The sequence below is a fragment of the Cucurbita pepo genome, chromosome 6, assembly GCF_057944985.1.
Source record: "Cucurbita pepo subsp. pepo isolate OVF chromosome 6, ASM5794498v1, whole genome shotgun sequence".
In the NCBI taxonomy this organism is placed as follows: Eukaryota; Viridiplantae; Streptophyta; class Magnoliopsida; order Cucurbitales; family Cucurbitaceae; genus Cucurbita; species Cucurbita pepo.
This window is the reverse complement of record NC_141803.1, coordinates 14,981,016-15,005,101: the sequence shown is the minus strand read 5'-3', so window position 1 is coordinate 15,005,101 and position 24,086 is coordinate 14,981,016. Positions and strand designations below refer to the sequence as shown.

The following is a 24,086-nucleotide window of genomic DNA, read 5'->3' as shown; positions in this document are numbered from 1 at the left end:
TATGCATATGAGACATTGATAAGCCATGTATTCTTCATAGGAACGTTATATCATGAAAAGAATGGAAGTACGATTTTTATCATAAGGACGTACCATGATTTGAAACTAAAGGACTTCATACATTTTGTATGTAATGTGCATCGAGATACTTTTTTGTTATGATTAGTATAGACACGTACACGATGATATTATATGTTTCACTTTTCCTCTGTGGCTTCCGATAGCGTGAGTTTGCGTTGGCCCGTAATCAGGTCAAGAGATACATATATGACCATGACTTGTTGGTCCATCATGTGTGTGCGTCGTGAGTAGAGAAGTACTACATATCCAACCCTACTTGGATTAGAAAGTAGTGACCAAGTAAAAGTTTTACGAAAAGATAAGTCTCACCATAATGGCATTGAATTGCATTTTCCAACCTCAACAGTTAGGCTACTTACTAAGTATTTTTAAATACTTTAGCCACGTGCTACTTCTTTTTCATGTAAAGGTATGACACCTATGTATGAATGATGATGTCACTAGTGAGGCAGACTTCACATTCACATATGACAAAGAGTTGCACTCATGTTGGCTGAGAAGATGCCAAACCTATTGGTGCTCAATGAAAAAAAGGCTACGGTGAACCCCTTCACAGATGGAGAAGACCAAGTAGAGACAAACATGTGGTACCTAGACAAAGGAGCAATGAACCACATGACTAAAGATCGAGCAAAGTGCAAGGAGCTTCATGAGAAGTTCATTGAAAACATGAAGCTTTACAATGGATCAATTGTACCGATCCAAGACAAAGGATTCATCTTATATCACCTCTCGAGTCGGAAGAATAATATTATTAACCTCGATCAAGTTATAAAATATTATTAAGCTCGTTCCTTAAGATATTTTACTGAAACGGAGCCTTGTTGATCAAGGTAATACGGTCACAAACCTGTATAATATACTAATGAAAGACCAAACATTAATATTTTTAGATATAAAATTGTCATATTTACAAATTCTTTTTATTTCAACTTAGATTTACTATTATTTCGAAGTAAATCTTTATATGGAAATAAAATTATGTGGTGTTGGAGGTTGTTTTGACTTAGATTTACTCTTGCTTCTATTGATTTGTTCTAGATTTCTTCGGCATGTCTTGGTGTTGGAGGTGTATGCTGGGCCTAATGGATAGATTGCACTTATTTCGTCAGGTTTCTGTGACAGGGTATGGAGCACTAATGAGTCTAAAGACATTACACGAACCTATAACAACCATTTCGAGCTTTGCAAAATCTTATAAGCATTGTCCTTCTTCATACATTGATACATATACTTGAGACAACCTTTGTTTGTAGAAACAACCTGTCTTGATCAATTTATGATATTCAATAAATATATCCTCACAAGGGTCAATCATTTTCTCTCAAAAATCAAAACTAACACGTTCAACAAAGAACTTTAATGTGTTAAAAGTTTTGACTTTGTAACTTTCGTATCTATGGCTCGACTCTACCCCTCTGTTGGATCGGTATGACAACCCTAGAGAGGTGAGTAGGGTTTTGACACAAAATTATTTAAAACTAAAGTTTTTTCTTTTATTATCAAACTCTTTATGAATGGTAGGTCACAATTAATACACGACAAGTGTATAAAAATAATTCAATTTAAAACAATAAAATTAAAAATAAAACTAACCGATAATGATAATAATTTCAAAACTAAGTGAGATAGAGTTAGAGAAAGTAACATCGTAATTTTACAATGGTTCAGTCAAACTCGACCTATTCCACCCTTCAAACGTCTCTTGAAAATTTGAATAAAAACCTCGTCATCCTAAAATTTATATTATGAACACTTCAAAACAATGAAATTATTAGTAATTAAAAAGTATGCTTGTTATCATCAAAAACATCAATTAATTAATTTGAGAGACTAACAGCTAAAAAGTCAACTCCCTCGTCCTATCTATAATTTTAAAAACTTAGAGTGAGTTTATGGCTCAAGTTTTTTTTATTGAAATCAACATCTGTTGATACTTAATTCAACCTTATATAACAACTTTCCCACTTTAGTGAAGATTGACATGCTTTCCTCTATTAACATGTTTTCTCGAGGGATAAATAAAGAAAATTTCTTAATAGGTAAGCCCTAATCCATTTAGTTATAAACATTTCTTCGAATACATAGATTTTACAGTTGCCACAAAAACCTTAATTCCTTATAATGGACCTTTACTAGTAGTTTCATCCTTTTCAATATGGTACATAAGTCAAAAGTATCTAGTTCCCGAATGAGATCTCTCATAATTACCCTTATGCTCAAAAGTGAGTAACACACAAAGTTTCATAACATTTGGAGTTTCTTAGAATCTTGAAACATCTCAGAATCCGTGTAGGACTATTTTTGCTATTTAAAAACCCAAATCTTGGTTTAAGTTCTTAAGATATGCCAATGGTCTTTAAACTTTCCTTTTAAACCACGAAACAAGACTTTTTATAAAATTTAAGGCCATTTAGAGTTTACCTGTTATCATAATTAGTGCAACTTATGGCTAGTCTGAATTAGTAAGTTATTCATTTTTAGGTTTCTATTAGCTTTATTTCTGCCAATAAATTAGTTGCATGTTAAGTAGTTATATACAAATTAGTTGAGTCGTTAGAGGAGTTATTTTAGTCTAAATAGAAGTCTTACTATTAATAAAATAGAATAACACTTCATATTTCAGTTTTTCTATATTGTCTTGTTTGAGTAATAATAAAATTTATTCACACTTTTAAGAGTTAGATTTGTGTCGGTTGGTATCAGAGCCAGGTTGGTAACCAAGGGTTTGATATTATTACTCAACTAGAGGAATGGTGGAAGTGCTTCTATGGGTATAGCTATGGAAGAGCTTGTTGGCAATAATTATAATTATTGGAAGTTATGTATTGAAGCTTATCTAGAGGGGCAAGATTTGTGGGATTTAATTGGAGGTGATGACACAGAAAGTTCAGCCGATACTCCATTATTTACCTTGCGAACTTTGATTAACAAGGAATATATTGATCATGTTCGTGATTTAAAGTCACCAAAGCAAGTATGGGAAACACTTCAAAAGCTTTTCACTAAGAAAAATATATCTCATTGCAATTTCTAGAGAATGAACTAGGTGTTGTAACTTAAAGGTAATTTTTATGTTGAAGAATATTTCTTGAAAGTGAAAAATATATGTTCTAAAATTTCATAATTAGATGTTGAAGAGTCAGTGAGTGATGCTCGATTACGGCGTTATCTTATTCGTGGATTACGAAAAGACTTTATGCCCTTTGTTTTCTCAATACAAGGGTGAGCAAATCTGCCTAAAATTATTGATATTGAGAATTTGCTTTCTAATCGGAAAGTTTTGATTAAGAAAATGACTAGCAGCAACAAGTTTTCTTCAAAGTCAGAAGATGTATTGTATGTATAAGATCAAAGGTGACAGAATTTTCATTCAAAACGTTCATCAAGCAATGAGAATCAATTCAGAAGTGAGGAGTCGTTAAAGAAGCCATTTAAAGCTTGTTACAAGTGTGAAAAACCTGGTCATCTTAAACGAGATTGTCGGGTGAAAGTGGTGTGTAATCATTGCGGAAAGCCAGGTCATATTAAGCCAAATTGTCGAGTCAAAATGCAGGAATCATAAGCGAATGTTGTACATGAAAGTAAAAATTCTTCAGACCCATTTTGGGAACACTATTTAACTATTGAAGTTCTAGAGCAGCCAACAAATGTGACTTCACCTGTACATCAAGATGATGTCTCTGTAGATGCTCATGGCTTGATAGACTACAATAAAGAATGGATTGTTGATTCTGGTTGTTCTCATCATGCAACTGGAAACGAAACTCTTCTATCAAGTGTTCGTCCACATTGTCAAAAGAAGGTCACTATGACAGCTGATAATTCAATGCATCCTATGACGAAAGAATGAGATTTGAATGATGAGAGTGTTCTACTCAAGAACGTTTATCATGTTCCTGGTTTGAAGCAAAATCTTGCTTTTGTATCACAAATAACAAATTCAAGAAGGTATGTTCTTTTTTGTTCTAAAAATGTTCAAATTCTTTTTAATGCGAAACATGTTGCTCCTAATATCCAGTTATGTGGAAAAAGAAAGGAATCTTTGTATGTTTTATCGGCTAGTGATGAATATATCAAGAAAACTGGTCATAATACAAGCTCAACGCTTTGGCATGCTCGTTCGGATCATGAGGGTTTTTAGTTGTTGCAGAAAATATCTACAAAACAACTTCTTGATGGTGTCCCTATTTCTAAAGATATTAAGCATGATGAGATTTGTCAAGACTGCCAATATGGCAAGTCTCATCGGCTTCCTTTCCCAAGCTCAAAGAGTAGAGCTTCGACAGTATTAGATTTGAATCATTCTTATCTTTTGGGACCAACGCGAACAAAAAGCTATACCGGCATTCATTACGTGATGGTGTTTGTGAATGATTTCTCTTGTTTCAGTTGGGTATACTTCTTAGAACACAAAAGTGAAGCTTTTTCAAAATTTATTGAATTTAAGCATGTTATAGAAAAAGAATTTGAATTGAAAAACAAGTGCTTGCACAATGATAATGGAGGAGAATTTCTTTCAAATGATTTTATGGAATACTGTAAGGAGCATGAGATTTAGCGTCAACTGACTTGTCTAGAAACTCCGCAACAAAATGGGGTGGTTGAGCGCAAGTTAGCTCATCTTACATCAGTTTGCTTGTCTTAGTTGCATGTGAGGAGTCTTCCAAGAGAGTTATGGGCATCAGCTTTTCAAACAGCTTGCCATGTTGTAAATTGGCTGCCTCCATTGCCAGGGACAGAATCATCACCATTCGTTATGTTCATGTACTAAAACATAATGGAACTAAACTTGACCCAAAGGCCAAGAAATGCATTTTTGTTGGCTATGATACTCATAGAAAGGGTTGGAGGTGTATGGATTTGGAAACTAAGAAGGTTATTGTATCTCGTGATGTGATGTTTGATGAAATTTCAAGTTAAAAGACAATGCTGATGGCAGCAAAAGTACAACTACTGTTGCACTCTTTCCTGACGATTATACATTAGGGAGAAAAGATTTTTCAATTGCGATAGACATTCAAGCGAAGGAGACTACAGAAGCCACTACAAATATTGAAGTTGCCACAAGAAAAAATCCTCAAAGACAGAAAAGGTTACCAGATCATTTGTCTGATTTTGTAGTTGATATTAATCAATTTTCTGTTCTGTCTTGTTTGGTTATGAGAGATACAAATGAAGATGAGCTGAAGTTGTACAATGAAGCTAAAGGGATTTCAGAATGGAAAAATGCAATGATGGAAGAAATTTCAGCACCTGAAAGAATGACACCTGGGAGCTTGTACCAAAGCCTCGTGATGTCGATTTAATTACTTGTAAGTGGGTTTACAAGTTGAAGAAAAAAACTGATGGTAGAATTGATAGACACAAAGCTCGTCTTGTTGCTCATGGGTTCTCTCAGAAATATGGTTAAGACTATGATGAGACTTTTAGTCCAGTCACAAGGATGGTAAAGGATGAAAATTATGGCAGCTTGATGTGAAAAATGTTTTCCTTTAAGGAGAGTTGGATCGTGATATTTTTATGGAGCAGCCGCAAGGATTTACCTTTAAGGAATATCCTGACTATGTGTGCAGATTTAAGAAGGCATTGTACGGACTCAAGTAAGCTTCTCGTGCTTGGTTTGGTAAGATTGCTCAATATCTTAATTTTTATGGTTTTAAGTCTTCATGTGCTGATCCAAGCTTGTTTGTTAAGAAAACAACAACTGTATGCACCTTTCTCTTACTTTATGTTGATGACATGATTATTACTGGTGATGATATTGTTGAAATCAGTAGTCTCCAAGATGCCTTGTCTTTGAAATGAAAAGATTAGGTGAAGCGGATTGTTTTCTGGATTTAGAAATTAAGAAATGTGATGGTTATTTTCTCTCTCAAGAAGGATATGCAGCTAGTTTATTAGCGGTTTTGTATAGAGAATTCAAGAGATAAAATTACTCCTATGGAACCAAATCTCAAATTAGCTATAAATGAAGGGAAGTCAGTAGAAGATGCTACATTCTTTCATCAACTTTTTGGTAGCTTTGTCTATTTAACTATCACAGCCAGAAATTGCTTTTTCAGTAGGAGTTGTATCTCAATTTGGGGATCAGCCACATGAGACTCATTCTTGACATTGCTTTTTCAATAGAAGTTGTGTCTCCATTTATGGATCAACCACATGAAACTCATCTAATTGCAGCAAAAATGATTCTTTATTCCATCAAGGGCACCCTAAATTATGGATTAATGTATGAGAAATCAAAGTCATTTTTCTTGAGTGGTTTTGTGGATGTTGATTGAGCTGGTGACGTGAACAACAGACGCTCCACAACAGGTTTATAGCAGGCTCTGCTGCAATTTCTTTAGTTGTTTTATAGCGGGCTCTGCTGTAATTTCTTTAGTTGTTTTATAGCAGGCTCTGCTTCAATTTCATGGAACAGAAAAAAGGAAAGCACTTTTGCTTTGTCAAGTTGTGAAGCAGAATATGTAGTACTACAATGGCTGCTCAAGAATATTTGTGGCTTAGGAAACTTATTCAAGAAATGGTGACTACTCACAATCAGCCAATTCAAATTAATTGTGATAATGAGAGTACAATAAAACTTGTTGGAAATTCAGTGTTTCATGCTCGTTCGAAACATATTGAAACTCATTATCATTTTGTTCGAGAGAAAATGTTATCCCAGTATGTTGAATTGCAGAAAATACATACTAATAAGCAAGTTGCAAACATATTTACTAACGCACTTGACAAAGTGAAGTTTGAAGTTATTGGCAAGGCTCTGGTAGTTATTGAGAAATAAACTTGCACTAAGTTTAGTGAGGAGGTCAGAATTTAGTGGAACTCATTGCTAGTTTGAATTAGTCAAGTTATTCAATTTTAGGAGTCGGTTAGTTTTATTTCTGCAAATAAATTAGTTGCAGAGTAAGTAGTTATGTATAAATCAGTTGAGTTTTATAAGAGTTATTTGAGTTTGAATCGATGTCTTACTGTTAGTAAAATACACGACACTTCATATTTCACTTTTTCTCTGTACTATCTTTTTTTTAGTAATAATAATTTTAGATTTATTCACACCTTTGAGTGTTAAATATTGCGTCAACATGGGTCATAAACTAGTGGTACGTAACTTTAGAGTCATTTTGGTTATTTTAGACTTATCCTTTGTTCAACCCTTTAACATTGTCAAATGACCTCCAAATTTCATGCCTAGCCAAATCATGTCATGCTAAGTCTTCTATTAAAATATCATGAATATTAGAGTCCATCCAGAGGGTTATTTTAAAGTCCCTTAAATCTGGAAAAAATTGCCTGGTTTAGGACTTTAAATTTTGGTTGTCTTAATTATTCCATAATCCTAACTTGAGAAAAGTCTAGATTGGCTTGAAAAAAAATTCATAATATACTTTCATCATCGTGAATCTCCCACTTTGCTCAATCTGAATTCATAGTTTCATAATTGTATGTCATATTTTGGACACCTCATATTGCAATCCACATCCATAAAGGCCTCGAAAACATTAATAATCATAAAACTACATTTTTATTTTTATTTTTATGTTTTGAAACATCAGATTAAAACATCTAATCTTCGTGAGCAAAATCATTTTTATGCGTACACTAGTTTCAGTAGCCTACTATTTTTAATGATACTATAACTTGGCGATGTTAGATAAATACAACTCTCCACAATGGTATGGTATTGTCCACTTTGAGCATAAGCTTGACTTCTTTTTCTTTTAGAGTTCTTTGTTCGACCTTTGAGGATTCTATTGACATGACTAAGTTTAGGGCATGGCTCTGATATCATGTTAGATAAATACAACTCTCCACAATGGTATGAAATTGTCCACTTTGACCATAAGCTCCGATGACTTTGCTTTTGGCTTCCCAAAAGGCCTCAGCCAATGGAGAGAGTATTCCTTGATTATAAACCCATGATCATTCCCTAGATTAACTGACGTGGACTTTCATCCAACATAGGATTTGAATACAAATTTTGCTAAATCTAAACGTGTATTGAATCATCAATACATCATGTACCAGTCACATTCTAAGTATAGCAAGTCACAAAAATGTAAAAATAATATCTTTTATTATATTTGGTAAGCAAGACAATGGAAACATTGTGAGTGTACATCATAGGCTAGTCTACAGAATCTATAAGCCTAGAGCTCTAATACAATTTATAACGAATCATGTCAAAGATTCAGATCATGATTCAAATATTAGATTTAACACATAGTGGCCCCATCCATTCCCCTGTATCCCTTGCGATAGGGTTACTTGTAAAGCCCCAAGTAAGGTTAAGGTAACTCAAGTATGTTTAAGAAGCCCACAAGATGTTTAAAAGACTCAAGGATAGGAACTAAGAGACCTAAGCAAAGACAAAGGGCCTAAGTAAGTAATTTTACCATAGGAAGGAATTATAAGGATTCAAGGCGTTTGAAAAAGGTTTGTTAAGGAAAACGCAAGCATAAAGGGCAAAAATGTCATTTTTCTAATTTTTCTAAAAAATGAACTTCAAATTTACGAGGAGTTTCACTATGAGTTACCCTTCCTCTTCCTCGGTAAAGTATTAAGTAGGGGCTTTCATTTAAACAAAAATGAAGTCTTGAATTTCCTTAAGCTTGGGTTGGAAGCTTTTGGATTATGAATTTCATTGATCTCAAGAGACTACGGTTCATCAAATTCCCTCAAAGCAATTCTAATCACTTTTAAATTAGCTCCCCAACAAGTTTCATGAAGGAATCAAGTGTTGAAAACATCCCAAGCACATTCCCTCAATTTGAGTTTTCATGGTCGTAGGATGGAGAGGAGGAGTATACTATTGAGGATTAGGGTTATTTACATCAGAAATGTTAAATTGCTGTAAATACTGGTTAGATTATTTAAGAATCAAAGTCGAGTTCCTTTATAACTAGAACAAAAAAGAAATCGTGGTCGGAAAGGTTATAGTAGCAAAAGCCTCCTCTTAATTGGAAAGCGATTCCGTCTACATACTAGGCTAAAGCATGATCTTTCTTCATCTCATTCTACGTAATTTCATTTTCATCACCGTCACTTTGATCTCGAAAGATATGAAAGATCTCCCTTTAAGACTTTCTATACCTATGTTTCTCGAAGCCACACTTTGTGCCACTCCTTTCATTTATACTCTAAGCACGATTGCTATAATATATACTTCCTTGACTCATAAATTGAGCTCAGACTACAAGTAAATTCATCTATTCAAACCAATATGAATCAGTTTCTAGGCACTCAATGAAGAAGTTTCATGAAGACCAAAAATCTAAAGACCTAAAAATAAAGGACAATCAAAGAAAAAATTTATGAGATTCGTTTAGGAAAAAACTCCAAATTTTTCGACTAAGGTCCATTAAGATTTAATCTATGGATTATATAAACTTGAAGAGGATGAGAAAAGAATATTTCATAAAGAAGTTGACACCAGACGAGCTCTCTATCAAGTTTTGCAATTACCTTTAGAATCTGCAAAAAAAAATTGGTATCATGTCAAAAGAAAGAATCGAGCAATTTGCGGCATACATGAGAATTTTCCTTTAAAAATGAATTCCCAAGGCTGAGAGAAAGATAAGGAAGAAACCTCATGAAAGAATCCGGAGCTAAAATTGCCTAGAGAGTTTTGACAAATAACAAGTTTCTAGGTTTTAACTCTAGTGAGATTTAAGTTTCCGAACTAACTTTGAAGCTTATTACTTTAGCTAAGGTCCAGATGAGGTGAATTCTTGATCTCTAGCTCTTTCATGGAACATGATCTTCAAGTTTCATGACGAAGTGAAGGGACTGTAGAAGGCGATTATCAAAGCAACCTCGCAACAGCCACACACTTATAAATATGTCTTATAAATACATATGTGTGCTAAAAGTACCATTTTATCAACTATCCCTATCTGTTTCATCGTAAATACTATACAACTTTTTTTTTTTTTTTTTGTTAATTTTCTCCCCTTTTGCTACAATTTTTAAGTAAAATGTGGCCACTTATGATCCATTTTAAACTCCTTTTATGACAGATTTGTGATGTAATTTCTTAGAACATGTAAATCATATTGATATATATATATTTTTTTTTTCAGTTCAAGAGATTTGTAACGATATTAATGGAATTTTGATGAAAAGAATCATGGAAATTGACTTACAAAAATAGTTTCTTCTGACAAACTATTATTCCTTTGCCAATCTGATCTACATATAAGTTGTAATCAATGAGCTCCACGTTCAGTTTACATCCAAATGGTTACATAATGAAAAGCGCCCATGGCCTAATGGATAAGGCGTCTGACTTCTAATCAGGCGATTGTGGGTTCGAGTCCCACTAGGCGTGTCATCTTGTTAACAAATGAGTAATGATTTTAAGGAGGAGAATCACCCACACCCTATGCTTTGGACCAAATGCTTTGGACCAAAATTGAGATTTGCATCCCCTTTTCACCTCTATTTGTCTGTTTTATTATTGTGTAAATTAAATCCATCTTACAATTGGGTGTGGGGTAATGCAGGTTGACATAGTAGCTGATGGGGCACTAGAGTGATTTTATGGTCCTAAATAGGGTGTGGGGTCATGTCATGCACGTTGACATAGTAGCTGAGGGCCATAGGGCACTAGAGGGATTTTATGGTCCTATGTTCACGTTATTTTTGTGTGAATTAAATCCATCCTAAATTGGGTGTGGGGTCATGCAGGTTGATATAGTAGCTGAGGGCCATAGGACACTAGAGTGATTTTATGGTCCTATGTTCACATAGCATGAGACAAGGTTGATAGCATAACACTAAGTTCGAACTTCCTAAAGTCGGAGAAAAAAAATGACTAGGTTGATAACCATAGGACACCTATTAGGTTAAAGATGCTATGAAAGCCTCGAAATATTCACCTCTTTCTACATTTTATTTTTTAGGTGAATGATGCCACTTGTCGACGTGTGGGAGTGCATGAGAGTTTTATGTCACGATCATACATCTTCAAACATACGGCGTCATGATCTTCACATGCTTCTGACAAGCCCTAAGGGGAACTAAAGACTCATTCATATTTTTCGCCCCAATTTTGTGGCTTCGCCGAACCTTATGTGATGTTCACCTTCGCATAACATTACTACAATAAAGTTGTTACTACATACATGACGTGACTAATGCAAGTACAGAACATTCATTTAAAATATTTCATAAAAGGTGCCATGAGCTGAAATATTCATAATAAAAATTTTGAAATAATAATGCAAAGAAGAAATAATGTGAACTCTAGATAAAATAAAGAAAAATAAAAACATTGCCCTAAACTAACTTAAGGGCTACTAAATAGACATAAGTGCGACTAACTCTACCCCTTGTTCCTGGCCTTCATTGCGACGTAACCATTAGTACGTGGGTATCTTACTTTTACCTTAATAATAAGAGCAGTACGTAGTTTGAGTATTTTAAGAAATATTTAGTAAGTAACCGCACGTTTGAGGTCGAGAAATACAAACACGTGACATGATGGACCTATTATTTAAAAAGAACATGGCATGGCCTTAGGTAGCTTTCCAGTCCGAGCAAGGTTGGATGTATAGTACTCTCCTACACACGACCCAACCACGAGCACATGGACCCACCAGGCGGCCTCACGTACCCCCTAGGACTATCTCATTGGGCTAGCACTCGCTAACATGCTTTCAGACACCACAGAGGGAAAATACCCACATAACATCATGGCAAACATAAATGTCGTAGGTCGTAAGGTACACGTTTATACTAGTCATAACATAAAAGTATTTTGATGCATATGACACACAAAAATGTATGAGGTCCACGTGCCTTAAAATAATGACATAAATTATGAGGCAAGTCAAACCTCCATCTATTTATAATGTAACGAGTTTGTGAATGATGCAGACATAGTTTCTATCAAAGAATAAAAAAAACTTACAACAAAATATGTAACAACCCTATTTTTCATAACTCTCAATTATCTCGTAGCATGAACTCTGCACATTGTATCTTTTGATCATCTGGGCAATTGGTCAGCCTAAACACTATCTTTATTGAATTCAACCACAGGTGTGCCACTATCAGATCATCTGTAGAACTACTAAAGTTACGAGGGTCATCCCTCTTGAAGTCTCGCAGGTGCTTTGCTTTTTTCGTTGACGATGAGGTATTTTCCTATTGTGTTGTTACTATTGTTTGCATAATTGCTTGCAATGATTCCATGAGGGTAGTTGTGGGGTATTGTGCAGCCCGAGGTGTCGCTAGAGGTGGGGGTGGCACAATTTCGTCAGGTTGATTCATCGATTCCTCGCATACCGGACCTCGATCTCTTCTTTCCCATTCCTCCATCTCTAATAGGGACGCCCTCTTCCTTGTCCTCTAGATGACATAATCTATACATAGAACATAACTACTAAGTCTATAATACTTAACTTACATACATTGCATACTTCTCTAATCAATCACATGATTGTATCCAACACATGCTTACAATCTTTGCACTAATATAATTACATTAACATGTTTGACGACATGAACTTTATTTTAATAAAAATTAATCTACTACATGTACCATTTAATTAAACCAGTTATTATCTTTAAAAAGCATACCTAACGTGTGACGGTACATCTGTTGGAGGACCATGGAAGGACATGTATCAAACCTAAGAACATGTATCATAGGGTTAGTAATGCAATCACACACCTAACATGATTGGGACCTATCTTTTAGAACAGTAACATGACTATAGACTCTTTCCAGTTTTGGGCAAGGTTTGATATGTAGCACTTATCCACCTACGATCCACGTATGCAAACATGGACCCACCAGGCAGGCTCGTATACGTACTCCCTTAGGGCTTAATCAAGCATAATGCATTGCACGTCACCAGACGTCTAAGAAAAGGAAAGACCCGTGTGATATCATGACAAATATAAATATCAAAGGTAAACGCCCGTACTAGCACAACATAACGGAGAAGTATCTCAATGCACATGACATACATACATGCATGAGGTCTCATGATCATTCATATAACATGATATTAATTTCATTTTCTTTCTCTTGTCATTCATAACATATTTCATATATGCATATTGTATACATGGCAATCATCACATAATCCATCACACAACTTTACATGGCAAGACATAACGTTACAGACATGAAATTTTATTTCATTGATAATATAGTGTAATGGACATCACATGCACACACAACATACAATCACATGACAATAAAAAGAGCATATAAGCATCACATAATGAATATGGTACATGCAGGAACCACAAGTAGGGGTGTACATTCAACCCGAGAACCCGGACCAACCCAACCCGAGCTATAAGGGTTGGGTTGGGTTGGATTGGATTAATATTTCGAAAAGGACCGGGTTCATTTTTTTGAACCCGAATTGATTTAGTTCGGTTTTGGGTTTGTGGGACAAAACACCCAAGCGACCCGATCCAAATTAATATATAATGTTAATCCAGTCTAATACATATTTCTTTTTATTATTTTAATGGTCACCTATTACATATTTCTTTTTATTATTTTAATGGTCACCTATAAGAGCATATTTTAGCTACTTGTTTTTTTTTTTTTTTTTTTTATTGAATTTGTCTTTTTATATTTTATTTTTTAAATTTTAATGTATTTATTACCACTTTGTTGCAACATTATTATATCCTCTCTAAGATCACGTATAAGCGCATATTTCAATTAAAATATTTTTATAAACTAATCATTTTTATGGTTAGAATTTTAGCTGTCACGTATAAGCACATATTTTAATTAAAATATTTTTATAAATTAATCATTTTTATCTATTATCACATTTATCTATTATTTTGGTTAGAATTTTAGCGGTCACGTATAAGAATTTTAGCTACTTGTTTATTTTTATTTTTTTTTGCTGAATTTGTCCATCTTTTATTTTCTAAATTTTGATGTATTTATTATCTATTTGTTGCAACATTATTATATCTTCTCTAAGGTCATATATTTCAATTAAAATAAAGTAATAATTTTTATTATTAGAATTTTAGTTTTTTTTTTTTAATTTTTTTTATTGAATTTGTCTTTTATCTTTTATTTTCTAAATTTTAATGTATTTTTTTGTTGCAACATTATTATATATTTTTATAAACTAATCATTTTTGTCCTTAGAATTTAAGCTACTTGTTTTTTTTTTTTTTTTTTTTTTTTTTTTATGAATTTGTCGTTTTTATTTATTTATTAATTTATTTTTTTTGGTGAAGTTTTAATATATTTTATATAAGATTGTATCTGAATAATTATAAAGTGTGGATTAATAAAACTTAAAAAAAAATTGACAACCCAACCTGAACCCAACCCGAAAATAAAGGGTTGAGTTGGGTTGGGTTGTGAAAAGTTTTGGGTTGGGTTGGGTTATTAATCCAACCAACCCGAACTTTTGGGTTGGGTAAAAAAAAATCCCTCAACCCAACCCAACCCAACCCGAACCATCTACACCCCTAACCACAAGGCATGAACCATCATACATCACTCAATTATCTAACAACAACTGCAACAGCACTTGCTTGGTTGGCCATGACCGAAGTTACTAATTACTCGGTAGCCACTTCAAAAACTATATTCCAACGGTTAATTTTACCAATGTAAAACCATATCACATACTTTTACTTTAGAGCATATCCATAACTTATTCTAGCTAAACATGACAATTATTTCCAATAAGTCCTAAAACTACCTAAAATTGGGTAAATAGAAGTCTTACTCAACTCAAACTCCTCAAATAAGGTCAAAAATAGCTTCACGAGGGTCGACAACTTAGGAAATGGTATAGGTTTGTATACCTTGAAGCCTAAGCCGAGGAGTTGAGCCACCAAGTCGAGCTTGAGCGAGTCGAGAAGCTAAGCCAAACGAGCCGCTCAGTCGAGTCGGAGGATCCGCAATTGGAAAATGGGTCACGTGTAAGGCACGTGCAGTGCTGAGGGAACGGGTTGTCACTCGAGTCAAGGTGCGAGTACGGGTCCCTGACTGCAAGATGTTAGGCTTAGTTGACCCACGTCTGGAAAGTAGACGTCCTCACAGGTCGAAATGAGTTGGATCGTGCACGTCTAGAATAGGTATTAGCTTTATGGGCTGCAATGGGTTAGGTTCGTGGGTTAGGGCTCCGACTTAAGTCCGGCAGCTTTGCCTCCCTCGCCCAAGAACGGATAGTAATCCTTGATCTTTCTCCCCTCTTTTCTGACAGCTTTATGACGTCGTTTATGCACGATTCTATCGTCATTTGTCTGCCTCTCGTTTATGCAATAACACGACACTCCTTTGCTCCTAAAACCCAAAAATCTTAACTAAAATTTAAAATCTTCGTGGGATAATCTCTTGGTTTCCTTCTTAGACAACGCTCTCGTTTTCTTGCTTTGATAGCTCTCGGATGCATAGGTGGGTTGCATAATGAAAAAAAGATTATGTTGGTGATGGAGAGCACGAGTGGTTTTTAAGGGGGGTTATGGTTGGTTACTCTGCAGATATAATGTCTCGATTCCCCGCGAAGTTTGAGTATACCGTTTTTTTTTTTCCAAACTTCTACACAACCCCCTTTCTTTTATAGGACCTCTAAAGACTCGACCCGAAAAGAACTATGGTTATAATCAATGTATGAACTGTACATAATTTATCATTTATGTTGGAGAATGATGCATGAGCAAATGATGACAATTGAAGAAAGCATTTTAAGAAGAACATTACCCAAGCGAGGGAGAAGAAATGCCAAGTCCAAGCGTTCCTCTTTTATCTTCAAATGTCTTATTCTCCCTAATAATCTTTTAATTAATTTTATTTAAACATAATATTACAATTTTAAATGACTATTTGATTTTTTATTTTTTATTTCAATAAAATTATTCTCCAACAAAAATATATATATATATATATTTAAAAAATTTCTAAGTATAACTTCGTTTCAGTCTAACTTCGTTTCATGTATTTATTGTATTTATTTGTAACATTTGTATAACTTTCATATACACCTATGGTACGTCTCAAATTCTTAATCTAAATTTATATTTCTAATATTTTGAACTACTTTTGAGTCACCTATTTTAAAAAATGAATTATATTATCACTGTTTTACCCTCCAATGTATGTAACGATTCATGATTCAAAGTTTCGAAAAGTGGGTCGTTAGACAATGAGAAAATGAGGCTCCATTGTTCAAGTTTTGATATCAACAATTATAAGAGAACTACTCATCTACTTTTGCTTATTTGAGAATGAGTGAATTTTATCTGTAAGACAATTATTACTCTTTCAAGTCCCCAAAATTTTAGGCATTTGAATCAACTATAAAAATAATTACCATCTATGAACTTACTCAAGATTATGATCGAGTCACATATGATCATCTGGTGAAATATTAATATTTTGTAGCTTACACTTCATATCTTCTAAAGTAGCAAAATAAGTTTCAGAAAGTGCATAAGTGATACTTGCTCTAATGACCCAATTTTTCTTTTAAAAATATAAAGTCAATAGGATGCATGAAATTCCGAATGTGTGAAATATATAGATATATATATATATATATAGTTCAAAGTAGTTTACTGAATACTTGTAATAGACTAAAACCTTCCTAGAATCCATTTAAACTAACAATAGTGTAAATAAAACAACAGAACCAAAATAAGAAGAAAAAGAAAAAGAAACGTCGTAATCCTCGATCTTTCTCCCCTCTTTTTTCACGGCTTTGTGACACCGTTTACGCGTTATTCCATCATCCTTTGTCCATCTCTTGTTTGTACAATAACACCGCGACACTCCTTTGCTCCTAAATCTCCAAAATCTTAAATAAAATTTGAGATCTTCGTGAGGTAATCTCTCGATTTTCTTATCAGACAATTCTCTCGTTTTCTTTCCTGAATAACTCTTAGATGCATCTTTTGGTAGGAGAATGAAGTAAAGATTATATTGGTGGTGGAGAGCATGATTGTAGGGCTTTTAACAAGGGGGTTGTGGTTGATTACTCCGCATAAATAATACCTGGTCGGAAATCGTGAGATTTCCCACGAGGTTGTAATATATCATTTTTTTCCAAATCGTTACACAACCCCGTATCTTTATTAATGGGACCTCTAAGGACCCAACCCTAGAAGAATTATGGCTCTAATCGATGTATGAGCGGTCTAGATGACCAAAAAAAAAATGTCGTGTGCATCATTTATGTTGCTGGATCATGCACATGTACGGTGGAAATGAGCAAATGAGCAAATTATTACAATTCAAGGAAGCTATTAAAAAACAATTCGTTGCTTAAGAGATTCGAACTCTCGCGAGGAAACCCCATGTACTTAGCAGGCACACGCCTTAACCACTCAGCCAAAGCAACAAATTTTGATTGATGATCGATGACGGGAGCATCCAAGAGTTGTGTAACTGCAAGGGCTGTTAGATCTATATCATTGTCCATGTTTTAGATTTTAATTTTGTTTCAGAACATTGTATTTATTTGTAACATTTGTATAACTTCCATGGACACGTATTGTACGTTTCAAATTCTTAATATAAATTTATATTTCTAATATTTTAAATTACTTTTGAGTCACCTATTTTAAAAAATGAATAATATTATCATTGATTTACCCTCGAATGTATGTAACAATTCGTGATTCAAAGTCTCGAAAAGTGAGTCGTTAGACAATGAGACAATGAGGCTCCATTGTTCAAGTTCTGACTTCAACATTTATAAGATAACTACTCGTCTACTTTTTCTTATTTGAGCTTCTCCCTATTTCTTATAGTCTCCAAAATTTTAAGCATATTGAATCAAGTATAAAAGTAATTACCGTCCAGAACTTACTCCGGACTAAGATCGAGTCACATATGATCATCTTTTAAAATATTAATCTCCTCTATCCTACTCTCCATAGCTTACACAGTAGCAAAATAAGTTTCAAGAAGTACATAAGTGGCCCTTTGTACATGACCCTATTTCTCCTTGAAAAAAAATAAAAAGTCAATATAACATGCATGAAATTCCTAACATTCCCAGAATCCATTTAAACTAAAAGTGGTGTAAATAAAACAACAATACCAAAATAAGAAGAAAAAGAAAACCAAACGTGCTGCTCTATATTTGGGTGTCTTTCGTATACTCGAAGAAAAAAGTAGCACATTGCTTGAGTATTTAAAAGTATTCAATATGTAGTCCCACTGTTGTGGTCGGAAAATGCAATTACATGCAATCATAATAGGACCTATCCCTTTATAAAAAATTTCTTTGGTATCTACTTTTCAATCTATGTAGGGTTAGATGTGTAGTACTTCTCTACACACGGCCCATGCACATGCACATTGAACGAATAGGTGGACTCATTACCATAGTTCTTATGTCTACCATGGGTCGTCATTGGTGGCTTGAACCTACTTTGGATAAAAAATTCGTGCTTGCCTGAAATGTTTTTCATATCAGGCTTGAAATAGTGTCATACCAGTAGTCCATTGATAACGGTGGATATGAGCGATCTTCATAAAATGTTACTTGGAAACAAACTTATTTATGAACTGAGGTCTTGTAATCTCACCTATTCTTCATAGGACGAAGTAACCTGTATAAGCTTGTGAGTGAAACCTTCCACCACTATTCGAATGACGGTGTGACCTTTCGCTATATTAGGTAAACCTAGAAGGAATTCCATGACAACCTCAAAACTATTGAACTTTTTGGTACCCTTCAAATTAACTGAACAGTTGTTTGGACATATCCTTTAACAACTCTTAACGTTACCTATAGCTTAGTACAAATTACCACTCATATTGCCTCAAGAAAGAATTGCAGTTGATGGATTTAGATAATGTTAACGACAATGAATGATGTAGCAAGATCCCCCATGATAGTATTTTCTTAACATTTATGATTACTTTTCTTTTGAAACAAACGCCCATATTATCATTGTTATTGACGATTCGGGAAAAGGGTGCCAAGTATTTGCAAGGCTTTTTCTTGTGCAAACGGTATCTCTATTGATGATATAAATGTGGATGAAAAGAGGAAATCATGCTTGACCACCCACAATATATTTGAGAAAAATGTTAAATTGCTTATCAATGAGCCATTCTACTATGTAAGTGACAATACACTCTCGCTTAGATCAACCGGTAAGTGGGTTTGTTGTTAAATGCCCACATGCTTGGTTGGATAATCTATGTGGTGTATGACTGATACATACTCTGTGGCACCTTGTATGTGTCATTTTCTTATGATGCTATGTTATATTATGATTACATTGTATTATGAAATGACATTTTTATATGAATGTTATATGATGCATTTACTTCATATGTCATGGTGCGTATATTATTTTTGTATGTAATGTGCATCGAGATACTTTTTTGTTATGATTAGTATAGACACGTATACGATGATATTATATGTTCCACTTTTCCTCTGTGGCTTCCCATAACGTGAGTATGCGTTGGCCCGTAATCAGGTCAAGAGATACATATATGACCATGACTGGTTGGTCCATCATGTGTGTGGGTCGTGAGTAGAGAAGTACTACATATCCAACCCTACTCGGATTATAAAGTAGTGACCAAGTAAAATTTTTACGAAAAGATAAGTCTCACCATGATGGCATGGAATTGCATTTTCCAACCTTAATAGTTAGGCTACGTACTAAGTATTTTTAAATACTTTAGCCACGTGCTACTTCTTTTGCATGTAAATGTATGACACCTATGTATGAATGATGATGTCACTAGTGAGGCAGACTTCACATTCACATATGACAAAGAGCCTGCAGTCATGTTGGCTGAGAAGATGCCAAACCTATTGGTGCTCAATGAAGAAAAGGCTACGGTGAACCCCTTCATAGATGGAGAAGACCAAGTAGAGACAAACATGTGGTACCTAGACAAAGGAGCGACCGACCACATGACTAAAGATCGAGCACAGTGTAAGGAGCTTCATGAGAAGTTCATTAGAAACATGAAGCTTTACAATGGATCAATTCTCCCGATCCAAGACAAAGGATTCATCTTATATCACCTCTCGAGTCTGAAGAATAATATTACTAACCTCGATCAAGTTATAAAATATTATTAAGCTCGTTCCTTAAGATATTTCACTGATCAGAGCCTTGTTGATCAAGGTAAAACGGTCACAAACATGTATAATATACTAATGAAAGACCAAATATTAATATTTTTAGATATAAAATTGTCATATTTACAAATACTTTTTATTTCAACTTAGATTTACTATTATTTCGAAGTAAATCTTTATATGGAAATAAAATTATGTGGCGTTGGAAGTTGTTTTGACTTAGATTTACTCTTGCTTCTATTGATTTGTTCTAGCTTTATTCGGCATGTCTTGGTGTTGGAGGTGTATGCTGGGCCTAATGGATAGATTGCACCTATTTCGTCAAGTTTCTGTGACAAGGTATGGAACATTAATGAGTCTAAAGACATTACACGAACTTATAACAACCATTTCGAGCTTTGCAAAATCTTATAAGCATTGTCCTTCTTCATACATTGATACATATATTTGAGACAACCTTTGTTTGTAGAAACATAACTCTTCTTTCATTGCTGTCTTGATCAATTTATGATATTCAATAAATATATCCTCACATGGGTCAATCATTTTCTCTCAACGATCAAAACTAATGCGTTCAACAAAGAACTTTAATGTGTTAAAAGTTTTGACTTAGTAGCTTTCGTATCTATGGCTCGACTCTACTCCCTCTGTTGGATCGGTATGACAACTCTGGAGGGGTGAATAGGGTTTTGACACAAAATTATTTAAAACTAATTTTTTTTTTTATTATCAAACTCTTTATCAATGGAAGGTCACAATTAATACACGACAAAGTGTATAAAAATAATTCAATTTAAAACAATAAACAATTAAAAAGAAAACTAACCGATCATGATAATAATTTCAAAATTAAGTGAGATAGAGTTAGAGAAAGTAACATCGTAATTTTACAATGGTTCATTCAAACTCGACCTACTTCACCCTTCAAGCGTCTCTTGAAAATTTGAATAAAAACCTCGTCTTCCTAAAATTTATATTATGAACACTTCAAAACAATGAAACTATTAGTAATTAAAAAGTATGTTGGTTATCATCAAAACATCAATTAATTAATTAATTAATTAATTTTAGAGACTAACAGCCAAAAAGTCAACACCCTCTATTAACATGTTGACATGCTATTAGTAATTAAACTATTAGTAATTAAAAAGTATGTTGACATGCTTTCCTCTATTAACATGTTTTCTGGAGGGATAGCGAAAGAAAATTTCTTAATAGGTAAGTCCTAATCCATTTAGTCATAAACATTTCTTCAAATACATATATTTTCCGGTTGCCACAAAAACCTTAATTCCTTATAATAGACCTTTACTAGTAGTTTCATACTTTTCAACATGGTTCATACGTCAAAAATATCTAGTCTCCTCATGAGATCTCTGATAATTACCCTTATGCTCAAAAGTGAGTAACACACAAAGTTTCATAACATTTGCAGTCGTTTAGAGTCTTGAAACATCTCAGAATTCGTGTAGGACTATTTTTGCTATTTAAAAACCCAAATCTTTGTTTAAGTTCTTAAGATATTCCAATGGTCTTTAAACTTTCCTTTTAAACCACGAAACAACAGTTCTTATAAAATTTAAGGCCATTTAGAGCTCACATGGTTTCAGAATTTAGTGCAACTTATGGTTAGTGTGAATTAGTCAAGTTATTCATTTTTAGATTTCTATTAAATTTATTTCTGCAAATAAATTAGTTGCATGTTAACTAGTTCTATACAAATAAGTTAGTCTTCATAAGAGTTGTTTCAGTTTAAATAGAAGTCTTACTATTAGTAAAATACAGCTACAGTATAACACTTCATATTTCAGATTTATTCACACTTTTAAGAGTTAGATATTGTGTAAGTTGGTATCAGAGCCAGGTTGTTAACCAAGGGTTTGATATTATTACTCAACAAGATGAATGGTGGAAGTGCTTCTACGAGTATAGCTATGGAAGAGCTTGTTGGAAATAATTATAATTATTGGAAGTTATGTATGGAAGCTTATCTATCGGGGCAAGATTTGCGGGATTTAATTGAAGGTGATGACACAGAAAGTCCATTAGATACTCCACCGAATGCTGACTTACGCTTAAAACGGAAGATCAAATGTGGAAGAGCTTTATTTACCTTGCGAACTTTGATTAGCAAGGAATATATTGATCATGTTCGTGATTTAAAGTCACCAAAGAAAGTGTGGGAAACACTTCAAAAGCTGTTCACTAAGAAAAATAGATCTCATTGCAATTTCTAGAGAATGAACTAGCTGTGGTAACTCCAGGTAATTTTTCTGTTGAAGAATATTTCTTCAAAAGTGAAAAATATGTGTTCTAAAATTTCATAATTAGATGTTGAGGAGTCAGTGAGTGATGCTCGATTACGGCGTTATCTTATTCGTGGATTACGAAAAGACTTTATGCCATTTGTTTTCTCAATACAAGGGTGGGCAAATCAGCCTAAAATTATTGAATTATTGAATTTGCTTTCTAATCGGAAAGTTTTGATTAAGAAAATGACTAGCAGCAACAAGTTTTCTTCAAAGTCAGAAGATGTGTTGTATGTCAAAGATCACAGGTGACAGAATTTTCATTCAAAGCCTTCATCAAGCAATAGGAATCAATTCAGAAGTGAGGAGTCGTCAAAGAAGCCATTTAAAGCTTGTTACAAGTGTGAAAAACCTGGTCATTTTAAACGAGATTGTCGGGTGAAAGTGGTGTGTAATCGTTGCGGAAAGCCAGGTCACATTAAGCCAAATTGTCGAGTCAAAATGCAGGAATCATAAGCGAATGTTGTACATGAAAGTAAAAATTCTTGAAACCCATTTTGGGAACACTATTTAACTATTGAAGTTATAGACCAGCCAACAACTGTGACTTCACCTATACATCAAGATGATGTCTTTGTAGATGCTCATGGCTTTATAGACTACAATAAAGAATGGATTGTCGATTCTGGTTGTTCTCATCATGCAACTGGAAACGAAACTCTTCTATCAGGTGTTCGTCCACATTGTCAAAAGAAGGTCACTATGACAGCTGATAATTCAATGCATCCTATGACGAAAGAAGGAGATTTGAATGATGGGAGTGTTCTACTCAAGAACGTTTATCATGTTCCTGGTTTGAAGAAAAATCTTGCTTTTGTATCACAAATAACAAATTCAGGAAGGTATGTTCTTTTTGGTCCTAAAAATGTTCAAATTCTTTTTCATGTGAAACATGTTACTTTTCATGTGAAACATGTTACTGCTGATATCCTGTTATGTGGAAAAAGAAAACAATCTTTGTATGTTTTATCGCCTAGTGATGAATATATCAAGAAAACTGGTCATAATGCAAGCTCAACGCTTTGGCATGCTCGTTTGGATCATGAGGATTTTCAGTTGTTGCAGAAAATATCTACAAAACAACTTCTTGATGGTGTCCCTGTTTCTAAAGATATTCAGCATGATGAGATTTGTCCAGGCTGCCAATATGACAAGTCTCATCGTCTTCCTTTCCCAAGCACAAAGAGTAGAGCTTCAACAGTATTAGAATTGATTCATTCTTATCTTTTGGGACCAACGCGAACAACAAGCTACACCGGCATTCATTACGTGATGGTGTTTGCAGATGATTTCTCTTGTTTCAGTTGGGTATACTTCTTAGAACAGAAAAGTGAAGCTTTTTCAAAATTTATTCAATTTAAGCATGCTATAGAAAAATCATTTGAATTGAAAAACAAGTGCTTGCACACTGATAATGGAGGATAATTTCCTTCAAATGATTTTATGGAATACTGTAAGGAGCATGTGATTCAGCGTCAATTGACTTGTCTAGAAACTCTGCAACAAAATGGGGTGGCTGAGCGCAAGTTTGCTCATCTTACATCAGTTTGCTTGTCTTAGCTACATGTGAGGAGTCTTCCAAAAGAGCTATGGGCATCAGCTTTTCAAACAGCATGCCATGTTGTAAATT

General features: G+C 34.1%; 2 non-coding genes across 2 annotated transcripts; one reads left to right on the top strand and one right to left on the bottom strand.

The window, feature by feature from the left end:
* The first annotated feature begins 10,341 nt into the window (after positions 1-10,341).
* On the top strand, positions 10,342-10,414 carry TRNAR-UCU (transfer RNA arginine (anticodon UCU)). Its single transcript has one exon. It is a non-coding gene; the product is annotated as a tRNA-Arg (tRNA).
* A 6,933-nt stretch (positions 10,415-17,347) lies between these two features.
* TRNAS-GCU (transfer RNA serine (anticodon GCU)) lies at positions 17,348-17,429 on the bottom strand. Its single transcript has one exon. It is a non-coding gene; the product is annotated as a tRNA-Ser (tRNA).
* Positions 17,430-24,086: the final 6,657 nt, after the last annotated feature.